The sequence below is a fragment of the Cornus florida genome, unplaced genomic scaffold, assembly GCF_030987335.1.
Source record: "Cornus florida cultivar Cherokee Brave unplaced genomic scaffold, ASM3098733v1 CherokeeBrave_3.0.0_Hap2_Chr11, whole genome shotgun sequence".
Classification (NCBI taxonomy): Eukaryota; Viridiplantae; Streptophyta; class Magnoliopsida; order Cornales; family Cornaceae; genus Cornus; species Cornus florida.
The window spans coordinates 64,701,207-64,711,940 of NW_026775581.1; the positions used below are offsets into that span (position 1 = coordinate 64,701,207).

The following is a 10,734-nucleotide window of genomic DNA, read 5'->3' on the forward strand; positions in this document are numbered from 1 at the left end:
CATTTTGGCGGCAATTTCATTGGAGTGGTCGACTTAATATAAGCCAACACTTTTCCTACCACTAGAATTTCTACCATTCTTCGAAGATAAAGTACAATGCGAATAATTTTCACTCATGCTCTCATAAAGACGCCACACGTCATCCTCATGCCTATCAATATAAGAGCCACCCATGGAAGCATCAACCATGCCCTTGTAATTATCCGATAAGCTCTCAAAGAAATATTGAACTAATTGCCATTTGGGCATGTCATGATGTGGACACTTCCTAAGTAATTCATTAAAGCGTTCCTATGCCTCATGAAATGTTTCCCCATCCCCGTGTGAAAATTCCCTAATTGAAGTTCTCATGGCATTGGTTTTAGAAACCGGATAATACTTCTTCAAGAACTCTTGTTGCATTTCTACCCAATAAGTTATTGAAAAAGGCCTAAGATTGTTAAACCAATATTTTGCCTTGTCTTTAAAGGTAATTGGAAAAAGTTTAAGCCTTAAGACCTCTTCCGGCATGTCCGTGTATTTCACGGTGGAACATACTTCAAGAAACTCATCCAAATGCTTATAAGTTTCTTCACTTGGAAGTCCATGATAGTTAGGAAACATTTGTATGGTTTGTGGTTTGATTTCATAGTGGTGTGCTCTAAATGGTGGCAATTGAATGCATGTGGGTGCATTATATTCATTAGGTACATAGTGATCTCTTAAAGCAAGGGGAGGATTAGTAATTGGATGTGCAACTTAGGTACCTTGATTGCCTTGAATGATGGGAGGTGGTGGAGCATAGATTGGCCTAGGCATTCCCAATGGAACTTGGCCTTGCTATTGTGGTGGATGAATGTAAGCATACCGCCAATTCATGGTGTGTATGCATTGATTACCGCAAATTGAATGCCGCCACTAGAAAGGATCATTTCCCTTTGCCATTCATTGATCAAATTCTAGAGAGATTGGCCGGGCAACAACATTATTACTTCCTTGATGGCTATTCGGGGTACAATCAAGTAGCCCTCTATCCATTAGACCAAGAGAAAACCACCTTTACATGTCCATTCGACACATTTGCTTATAGACGGATGCTTTTTGTTTTGTGCAATGCACCCGCCACATTCCAAAGGTGTATGATGTCAATTTTCTCGGATATAGTGGAAGAGTATCTAGAGGTTTTCATGGATGATTTTTCTGTTTTTGGGTATTCATTTAATGTATGCCTCAAAAATTTAGATCTAGTGCTTAAGAGATGTCGTGAAACCAACCTTGTTCTTAGCTGAGAAAAGAGCCATTTCATGGTTCAAGAAGGTATTGTTTTGGGTCACGTTATCTCAAGGGGAGGAATAGAGGTAGATAAAGCAAAGGTCAAGCTTATTTCTGAATTGCCTCCACCTTCAACGGTGAGAGAGGTTCGCTCCTTTTTAGGTCATGCTGGCTTTTACCACCATTTTATCAAAGACTTTAGGAAAATTACTTGACTCTTGTGCAACCTTTTTGCCAAGGAAACTTCTTTTGTCTTTGATCAAGCATGCTTAGACGCTTTTAATAAATTGCGTGAATTATTATCATCTGCTCCTATCATGCAATCTCCCAATTGGTCATTGCCATTTGAAATCATGTGTGATGCTTCTGATTATGCCATGGGGGCAGTTTTGGGACAAAGAGTGGGAAAGCTTCCTTGTGCCATATACTATGCAAGTAAAACTTTCATGGGAGCTCAATTGAATTACTCCACTACCGAGAATGAATTACTTGCCGTAGTGTATGCTCTTGATAAATTTCGTTCCTATCTCTTAGGGTCCAAGGTTGTTATTTATTTTGATCATTCTTCCTTGAGGCATCTATTGACAAAAAGGGAAACAAAACCTAAGTTAATTAGATGGATTTTGCTTCTTCAGGAATTCGATTTTGAAATCAAGGACAAGAAAGGCACCGAAAATATGGTTGCCGATCATCTTTTTAGGTTATCGATAGAGCCTTTCCCTAGTCTACCAATTTGTGACTTTTTTCTGGATGAACAACTCTTTCAAATTTCCAATGGAAAAATGCTTGGGAAGACCCTGTCTTATACCGATATTATCCGGATCAAATTGTGAGAAGATGGATTCTAGAGAGTGAAATTCCAAGTGTCCTAGTGTTTTGTCACATTCTTGCATGTGGTGGGCATTTTAGTGCAAAGAAGACTGCCTTGAAGGTTCTTCAAAGTGGGCACTTTTGGCCCACTATTCATAGAGATGCCTACAATTTTTGCAAATCATGTGAGAGATGTCAAAAGACGGGGACAATGTCTAGAAGAGATATGATGCCCTTGACCAATATACTTGTTGTTGAGATCTTTGATATATGGGGCATTGATTTTATGGGTCCATTTCCTATGTCCTATGATTTTCTATACATTCTTCTTGCCGTTGATTATGTTTCCAAGTGGGTGGAAGCATGTGCTACCAAAACTAATGACCACTCCATGGTCATTTAATTCATTAAATCCAATATCTTTGCTCGTTTTGGTATGCCAAGGGCTATAATAAGTGATGAAGGAAAACATTTTTGTAATAAATTCTTGAGGCACTTATTTCTTAAATACTCCGTCACTCATAAGGTAGCCACTCCCTACCATCCTCAAACAAGTGGGCAAGTTGAAGTGTCTAACTGGGAAATTAAACATATTCTTGAGAAAACGGTTAACACCACCCGGAAGGATTGGTCAAGAAAGCTAAATGATGCTTTGTGGGCTTATCGGATGGCATACAAGACTCCCATTGACATGTCTCCTTATAGGCTTGTATATGGAAAGCCTTGCCATCTTCCGGTTGAGCTAGAGCATAAAGCCTTATGGGTAGTTAAAAAGCTCAATTTTGACCTGATAAGCGCCGAATATTGTATATTCAAGCGCCCTAAATTACATTAACAAAGTCCAGTTATTAATTATTTTATGTAGATTAACTCCATCTGCATGTTTTTATGCATTTTCAGGTTAAAGTGCAAAAAGGAAGCAAAAATGATGCCTTGTGGAATTTTGAACAAAAAGGATGCCATTTCTGAATTTCTGGCAGCAGTGATCCTGACTTTTGTCGCCATTTTCGACCTAGCAAACTCAAGAACTAGACTTCCATCATAACATGAAAGATTTATATCTCTGAATCAGCTTTCCAAATCTTCAAGTGGTTCATCATTCGGAGTTCGGAGCAGAGAGTTATGATCTTCGTAACAGAGGTACGCAGAACTGCCTGGCAGCACTGAAGTACTGCCTTTCTCCCCATTTTCGACCAACCAGACTTGAGAATTGGGTCTTCATCAAAACATTAAGTTTTTAAAGCACTGAATCAGCTCTCCAAATCTTCAAACAGATCATCATTCGGAGTTCGGGGTACAAAGTTATAGTAGTTTTACCAAAATAGGTCAGCGCTGAGCAAGAGGAGCATGTTGCACATTGCACTAAGTTAGAGTGCTTGAGATCACTTTGCGAGTGCTCGAAAATCAGGCAGATTGCACTCGGAAATGGCTCAATTTCAGCCACTTGCACACTGGTTTCCTCAATGCCATCTTCCTTCTTTAAGAAGTGGTTGGAGGTGTTCCTTGGAGGAGAGAGAGGGTGTTGTTGGAGAATAAAAAGCTACCCAAGGGCCACACATTATTTATCTTGGATCTTTAGCAAGATAGAGGGGAGAGAAGAGAGCAAGGAGAAGGGTGTTCTTGAGTGCTACAGTAGGAGCTCAAAAATGGAGATGGAGTCTTCTTCTTCCTCTTCCATTTTTGGATCCATGGATAACTAAACCTCCATCTAGGGAGGTGATGAAACTCCTCCTTGTAAGCATGTCTAGTTTTTGATTTATTTTGGGGAATGAAATGTGTATTTGACTAGTTCCATAATCTAGAGCATGTTACATAATGTAATGGATGTTTTAATGTTCTAAAGATCATGTTGCATTAAATACTCTTGTCTTAGATGATTTAATCTCATGGTTGTATGGCTTGTAGTTTCATAGTGACAATGGAGCTAAGACTATGGAATGGTTTTAATGGCATGATTTTGAGTAGCTTGTTAATTCATTGCTTAAGAATTTCTTTTGATGAATTAACCTTGTGACTTGTTATCATGTGCTCTCATCAATTGGTTACTTGTTTGACAATCTCTCGCTTAGTGAGCATGTTGAGGATTGCACCATAGTTTAGGTAATTTAAGCATGTGGAGCTTTGATAGGTTGTTCTTACATTTTAATTAATTGAATTTCTTGAAGATGATATAGTAGTCATGAATTGCTATTCATCAAGGTCATTTCTACATTAATTCCCCAAATCAATCATATAATTAGCTTGTGTAGAGGTTTGGAGTGGATTCACTTCCCTAGACTTCCTTCTCTAAATCTTCTCTTTTAATCTCCTTCAATTTATTGTGTACGCATTCTGAATTTGTAGTTAAGTGACAACAAACACAACCTCTATGAACACCCATTCATCATCCTAAGAATGACTCTAAACACTTAGGTTGCCTTAGACTAGCGCAGTCCCAGTGGTTCGACTTACCCGACCAATAGCCCTATTTTACAATGATTCGTGCTATTGCGAAGGTTGATGTATGATTGACCAACCGATCAATTTTTGGCGCCGTTGCCGGGGACTGCAAACGGTTTAGCAACCAAAGTTTAGGGTTAAATTTAGTTTGATTGTGCATATTGTGTCTTGTGAATATTCCTTGTGTGTTTTGATCCTCTTCATGTTGTAAGATTCTAGGGACTCGAAGCTCGTCGTGGGATTGCTAACAAATTGTAAGTCTAGAGGACCCCAGGTAAGTCTCGTGACTTCTAGTTTCGAATTGTGAATATCGTGCATGTGTTAAGCTTAGAAGTAGATATATTGCAAGCCCTTGTCGAGGCTATTTCAGTTGTGTATTTTCAATTCCAAGCATCGGTCCTTGTCGTGGCCATTTATTTTCTGTCTTGATAATTGAGGAGAAAGGGAACATCGTATGTGGAGTTGATGATAAAGATTTGTTGTGATGATGTTGTTGTGAATTGTTGATGTTTGGCCGTAGGTCACTCTCTCTTCCCACACTTGACTTGCCTATTGATATAAATTCACTTGAAAGAACTCTTAGACGGAACCTTAGGGAACCCACTCTTACAAGGGACCTTGAAACTGAATTCAATATAATGGGGGATAACGTAGGAAATCCGGGGAATGAAAGGGCTGAAATTCCTAATGTAGAACCAATGACTCTTAGAGATCATTTCATTCCTACCACCTATGCTTCTCCTTCTTGTATAGTGATGCCAAACATCGATGCAGCTCAATATGAGATCAAGTCTAGTACCATTCAAATGCTTCCATCATTTCATGGCTTTGATAATGAAGATCCATATAAGCATCTTGATGAGTTCCTTGAAATCTGTTCGACCATCCGGTTGAGAGGTTTTCAGGACAATGCACTTCATCTCCATCTTTTCCCATTCTCCCTAAAGGATAGGGCAAAATATTGGTTGAACTCCCTCGCTCCCAACTCTATTACTTCTTGGGCTCAATTGCAACAAGAATTTCTTAAGAAGTACTATCCGGTGAGTAAAACCAACCAAATGAGGCATTCCATTCTAAGCTTTTCTCAAGTTGATGAAGAACAACTCCACGAGACTTGGGAAAGGCTACAAGATCTTCTTCGAAAATGTCCTCATCATTTGATCGCAAAATGGCAATTAGTGCAAGCTTTCTATGCTGGCTTGACCGAAACCCATAGATTCATGGTTGATTCTTCTTGTGGTGGGATGTTCATGTCCAAGAATGCGGATGAGGCTTGGACCTTACTTGAGAATTTGAGTGAAAATTCCCTTCAACACAATTCTCGTAGGGCTCCGACCGCAACCACTCCAAACAACACCAACCCTTGTCAACCAAGGTCAATAAGGGAGGAATCATCTCAAGTGGATGCCATCGCTCATAAATTCTACCAATTGATGGCACCACATCTTCCTCCTTCATTGTCTCAAAATTCGGCAAGTTCAATTTGTGCTTCATGTACTAGTCCATTCCATCTCTCGGAAGATTGCCCCACACCGGAGTAATTTCCTAGTCCCAACCAAGAGCAAGCTAATGCCATGTTCTCGCGGCCCGGGAACAATCCATATTCCAACACCTACAATCCGGGTTGGCGAGATCATCCGAATTTCTCGTGGCGGCAACAAGCCCCACAGAATTCCCAATTCCAAAACCAAGGGCGGCAAAATCAGCCCTCTTCTCAATATCAAGGTAGACCTTTCCAAGCCTCTTCAAGCTACCGTCCTCCTTACAATCCAAATGTCTCCAATCAACCTCCTGTGTGTCCAACTGACGAGATAGTAGCTGCAAACAAGCAAATGATGGAATCATTAAATAAGCAAATAATGGATGCCAACAAGCAACTCTTGACATCCTTGCAGCCTACTTTCCAAATGGTTCACTCTCATACTCAATCCATGGCTAATCTCGAAAATCAAGTGAGCCAAATAGCTAACTCGGTGAATCAATTGCTTCAAAAGGACAAGGGCAAGCTTCCCTCTCAACCTTTTGAAAATCCTAGAGGAATGCATGTGATTGACGAAACCCCTCCTCCGAGTGGGCCGACTCATGAACAAGTTCAAGCTATCACCACCCTTCGGAGTGGTAGAGTGGTTGACAACAAGGTCGATGGAGACAAAAGTGAGGAAGTTTCTCCTTTGAAAAATCCAAATTCAAGCTCTTCTAATCCAAATTCTTGTCCAAATACCATTCACGGAAATCCCAGACATGTCACCCCAAATGTGGAAACTACTTATGAGCCAAAAGCTCCGTTTCCTCAACGTCTTCAAGAGTCGACACATTTTGGGAACAAGAATTGTAAAATTCAAGACATGTGGGAAGTTTTCAAGCAAGTGAAGATTAACTTACCCCTCTTGGACGCTATCAAGCAAATCCCTCCCTACGCAAAATTTCTCAAAGATTTGTGCACTCAAAAGCGCACTTCTAAAAATCATTTGCCAAAGAAAGTGAGGTTGACTGAAATTGTTAGTGCTATCATTCAGCACAGCACTCCCCCGAAGTATAAGGATCCGGGTGCCCCCACAATCTCGTGCGTCATTGGTGACAGCAAAATCGAGAGGGCCCTCCTTGACTTAGGAGCTAGTGTGAATTTAATTCCATACTCAGTCTACCTACAACTTGGTTTGGGAGATCTTAAGCCGACTTCCGTGGTTTTGCAACTTGCCGATAGATCGGTCAAGCATCCACGAGGTATTCTCGGGGACGTTATCATCAAAGTGGACAAATTCTACTTCCCGGTAGATTTTGTGGTTCTCGATACGGAACCAGTCCATGACCCAAAAAAGCACATTCCCATGATCCTTGGTAAGCCATTTTTAGCCACGGCTAATGCATCAATTAATTGCCGAACCGGGGTGATGGACATTGCTTTTGGAAACATGCAAGTCAAACTCCACATCTTTCATGCAACTCAATATCCCTCCAATGAGGATGATTATTTTCTTGTGGATGTCATTGATGAAGTGGTCGAGGAATCTCTCCCCTTCATTCTAAGCCAAGATCCTCTTGAAACTTGCATTTCCCATTTTGACTTCTCAAACTTTGATGTTAATCAAGCCATTCAAGAAGTCAATTCCTTGCTTGATATTAATGCTATCATGGATGTACCTCCTTGGAAAATTCCAAAAGAACCACTTCCCCAACTTTCCACCACTCCTCCGGTCCCATCATTGTTATCTCCACCACAACTTGAGCTTAAGCCGCTCCCGGCCCGTCTCAAGTATGTGTTCCTTGGTCCAAAGCAAACCCTTCCGGTCATTATTGCCTCGGACCTTCAAAAAGACCAAGAGACCAACCTTTTAGCGGTGCTCCAAGAGCATAAAGAAGCTATTGGTTCGACAGTGGTAGATTTGAAAGGAATTGACCCCTCCATTTGTATACATCACATTCATATGGAGGATGACGCAAAGCCTACTAGAGAGGTCCAGCGCAGGTTAAATCCAAACATGAAGGAAGTGGTCATGAAAGAGGTGATCAAATTGCTAGATGCGGGAATCATCTATCCTATCTCTGATAGCAAATGGGTGAGCCCCACACAAGTTGTCCCCAAGAAATCCGGGCTCACCGTTGTTGAAAATTCAGCGGGCGAGCTCGTGCCACAACGAACCACCACCGGGTGGCGTGTGTGCATTGCCTATCGTAAACTCAACTCATCAACTAGGAAGGATCATTTCCCACTCCCATTTATTGATCAAATCCTAGAAAGGTTAGCCGGCCAAAGCTTCTATTGTTTTCTTGATGGTTATTCCGGCTATAACCAAGTGGCAATCGCCCCCCAAGATCAAGAGAAAACAATATTCACATGTCCCTTTGGTACTTTTGCCTATCGACGCATGCCTTTTGGTCTATGCAATGCACCGGCAACGTTCCAAAGGTGCATGATGTCCATATTCTCCGATATGGTTGAAAGGTTCTTGGAAGTTTTCATGGACGATTTTTCCGTATTTGGCTCCTCTTTTGACTCGTGTCTCAAAAATTTATCTCTTGTGCTCCAAAGATGCAAAGAGACGAATCTCATTCTAAGTTGGGAGAAAAGCCACTTCATGGTCCAAGAGGGCATTGTTTTAGAACATGTCATTTCTAAGCGGGGAATCGAGGTAGACAAGGCAAAAGTTGAGTTAATCTCTAATCTTCCTCCTCCGCATTCCGTCCGTCAAATCCGTTCTTTTCTTGGCCATGCCGGATTCTATCGTCGCTTCATCAAAGATTTTAGCAAAATCTCACGGCCCTTGTGTAATCTCTTAGCCAAGGATGTTCCGTTCAATTTTGATGACACTTGCATGGAAGCTTTCATCAAACTTCGCATTCTCCTCTCCTCCGCCCCAATTATGAAACCCCCTAATTGGTCTCTTCCCTTTGAGATCATGTGTGATGCATCCGACTATACATTAGGGGCGGTTTTGGGCCAACGTGTGGATAAACTTCCGCATGTCATTTATTATGCAAGCAAAACTCTCTGCGATGCCCAATTGAACTACACCACCACTGAAAAAGAATTGCTAGCTGTGGTGTACGCCTTGGATAAATTTCGCTCTTATCTTCTTGGCTCCAAGGTCATCATTTTTTCAGATCATGCAGCTCTTAGGCATTTGTTAGCGAAAAAAGAGACAAAACCCCGTTTAATTCGATGGATCCTCTTACTTCAAGAGTTTGACATTGACATCCGGGACAAAAAAGGGACCGACAATGTTGTCGCCGATCATCTCTCTCGCTTACTTATTGAGAAATCTTCAGAATTCGCAGCCATCCGTGATTCCTATCCGGATGAGCAACTTCTTCAAGTTTCACATTCTACTCTTCCATGGTTTGCGGATATTGTCAATTATCTTGCGTTGGCAAAATTCCAGCCCATTGGTCCAAACAAGAGAGGGACCGGTTTTTCTCCCAAGTCAAGCATTTCTTTTGGGAAGATCCGGAACTATTCAAGTATTGCCCGGACCAAATCATCCGGCGATGTATTCCTGAAACCGAGGCCACAAGCATTTAAATTTTTGCCATACTCTTGCTTGTGGAGGCCATTTCAGTGCCAAAAAGACCGCTAACAAAGTCCTTCAAAGCGGATTCTTTTGGCCTACCTTGTTCCGGGATGCATACAATTTTTGCAAATCGTGTGAACGATGTCAAAAACTTGGATCCATGTCCCGAAGAGACATAATGCCCCTCACCAACATTTTAATTGTTGAAATTTTTGATGTGTGGGGGATTGACTTCATGGGACCATTTCCATCTTCTTATGGCTATGAGTACATCCTTGTAGCGGTGGATTATGTGTCTAAATGGGTTGAAGCCGCGGCTACCAAAACCGATGATCATAAAGTCGTGATCCATTTCATTCAGTCTCACATCTTTAGTCGTTTTGGTACGCCCCGAGCAATCATCTCATTTCCGAAATCGTTATCTCAAATCCGTCCTTGCTAAGTATTCAGTCATTCATAAGGTTGGTACACCTTACCACCCTCAAACGAGTGGTCAATTAGAGATTTCTAACCGGGAGATAAAGCACATTTTAGAAAAAACGGTTAGACCAGACCGCAAAGATTGGTCATTAAGGCTAAACGATGCGCTTTGGGCTTACCGGACAGCTTATAAGACACCCATTGGCATGTCACCATATCGACTTGTCTTTGGCAAAGCATGTCATCTCCCGGTAGAATTAGAGCACCGTGCTTATTGGGCAATAAAAAGGTTCAATTTTGATCTCAAACAAGCCGGCTCTAATCGTGCGTTGCAATTGAATGAACTTGAGGAATTGCGTAATGACGCGTATGAAAACACAAAAATTTACAAGGCAAAGACTAAAGCTTTTCATGACAAACACATCATCAAAAAGTCTTTTGCCCCGAGACAAAAGGTCTGGCTTTTCAATTCCTGCTTGAAACTCTTTCCCGGTAAACTCCGGTCAAGATGGGATGGTCCATACATTGTCACTACCGTCTTTCCTCATGGAGCAATCGAACTTCATGATCCTACAAGTGGATCACTCTTCAAGGTAAATGGCCAAAGGCTTAAGCCCTGCATTGACGGCACAATTCTAACCCGAAAAGTTGAGGAAGTCCTCTTGACGGATCTAATTTATGAGGATTAGTGCCTGCTCTAGCTTTGTCTAGCTATCGACATTAAATTTAGCAACTCAATGGAAGAAATTCTTTCAATTTCCAAGCTTCCTTTTCTTTGAAATTGCTCGTGCCTTGCAAATTTTCT

General features: G+C 41.4%; 1 pseudogene; it reads left to right on the forward strand.

Annotated features, from left to right (window-relative positions):
- Positions 1 to 247: 247 nt before the first annotated feature.
- On the forward strand, positions 248 to 346 carry LOC132287358 (small nucleolar RNA R71; annotated as a pseudogene).
- Positions 347 to 10,734: the final 10,388 nt, after the last annotated feature.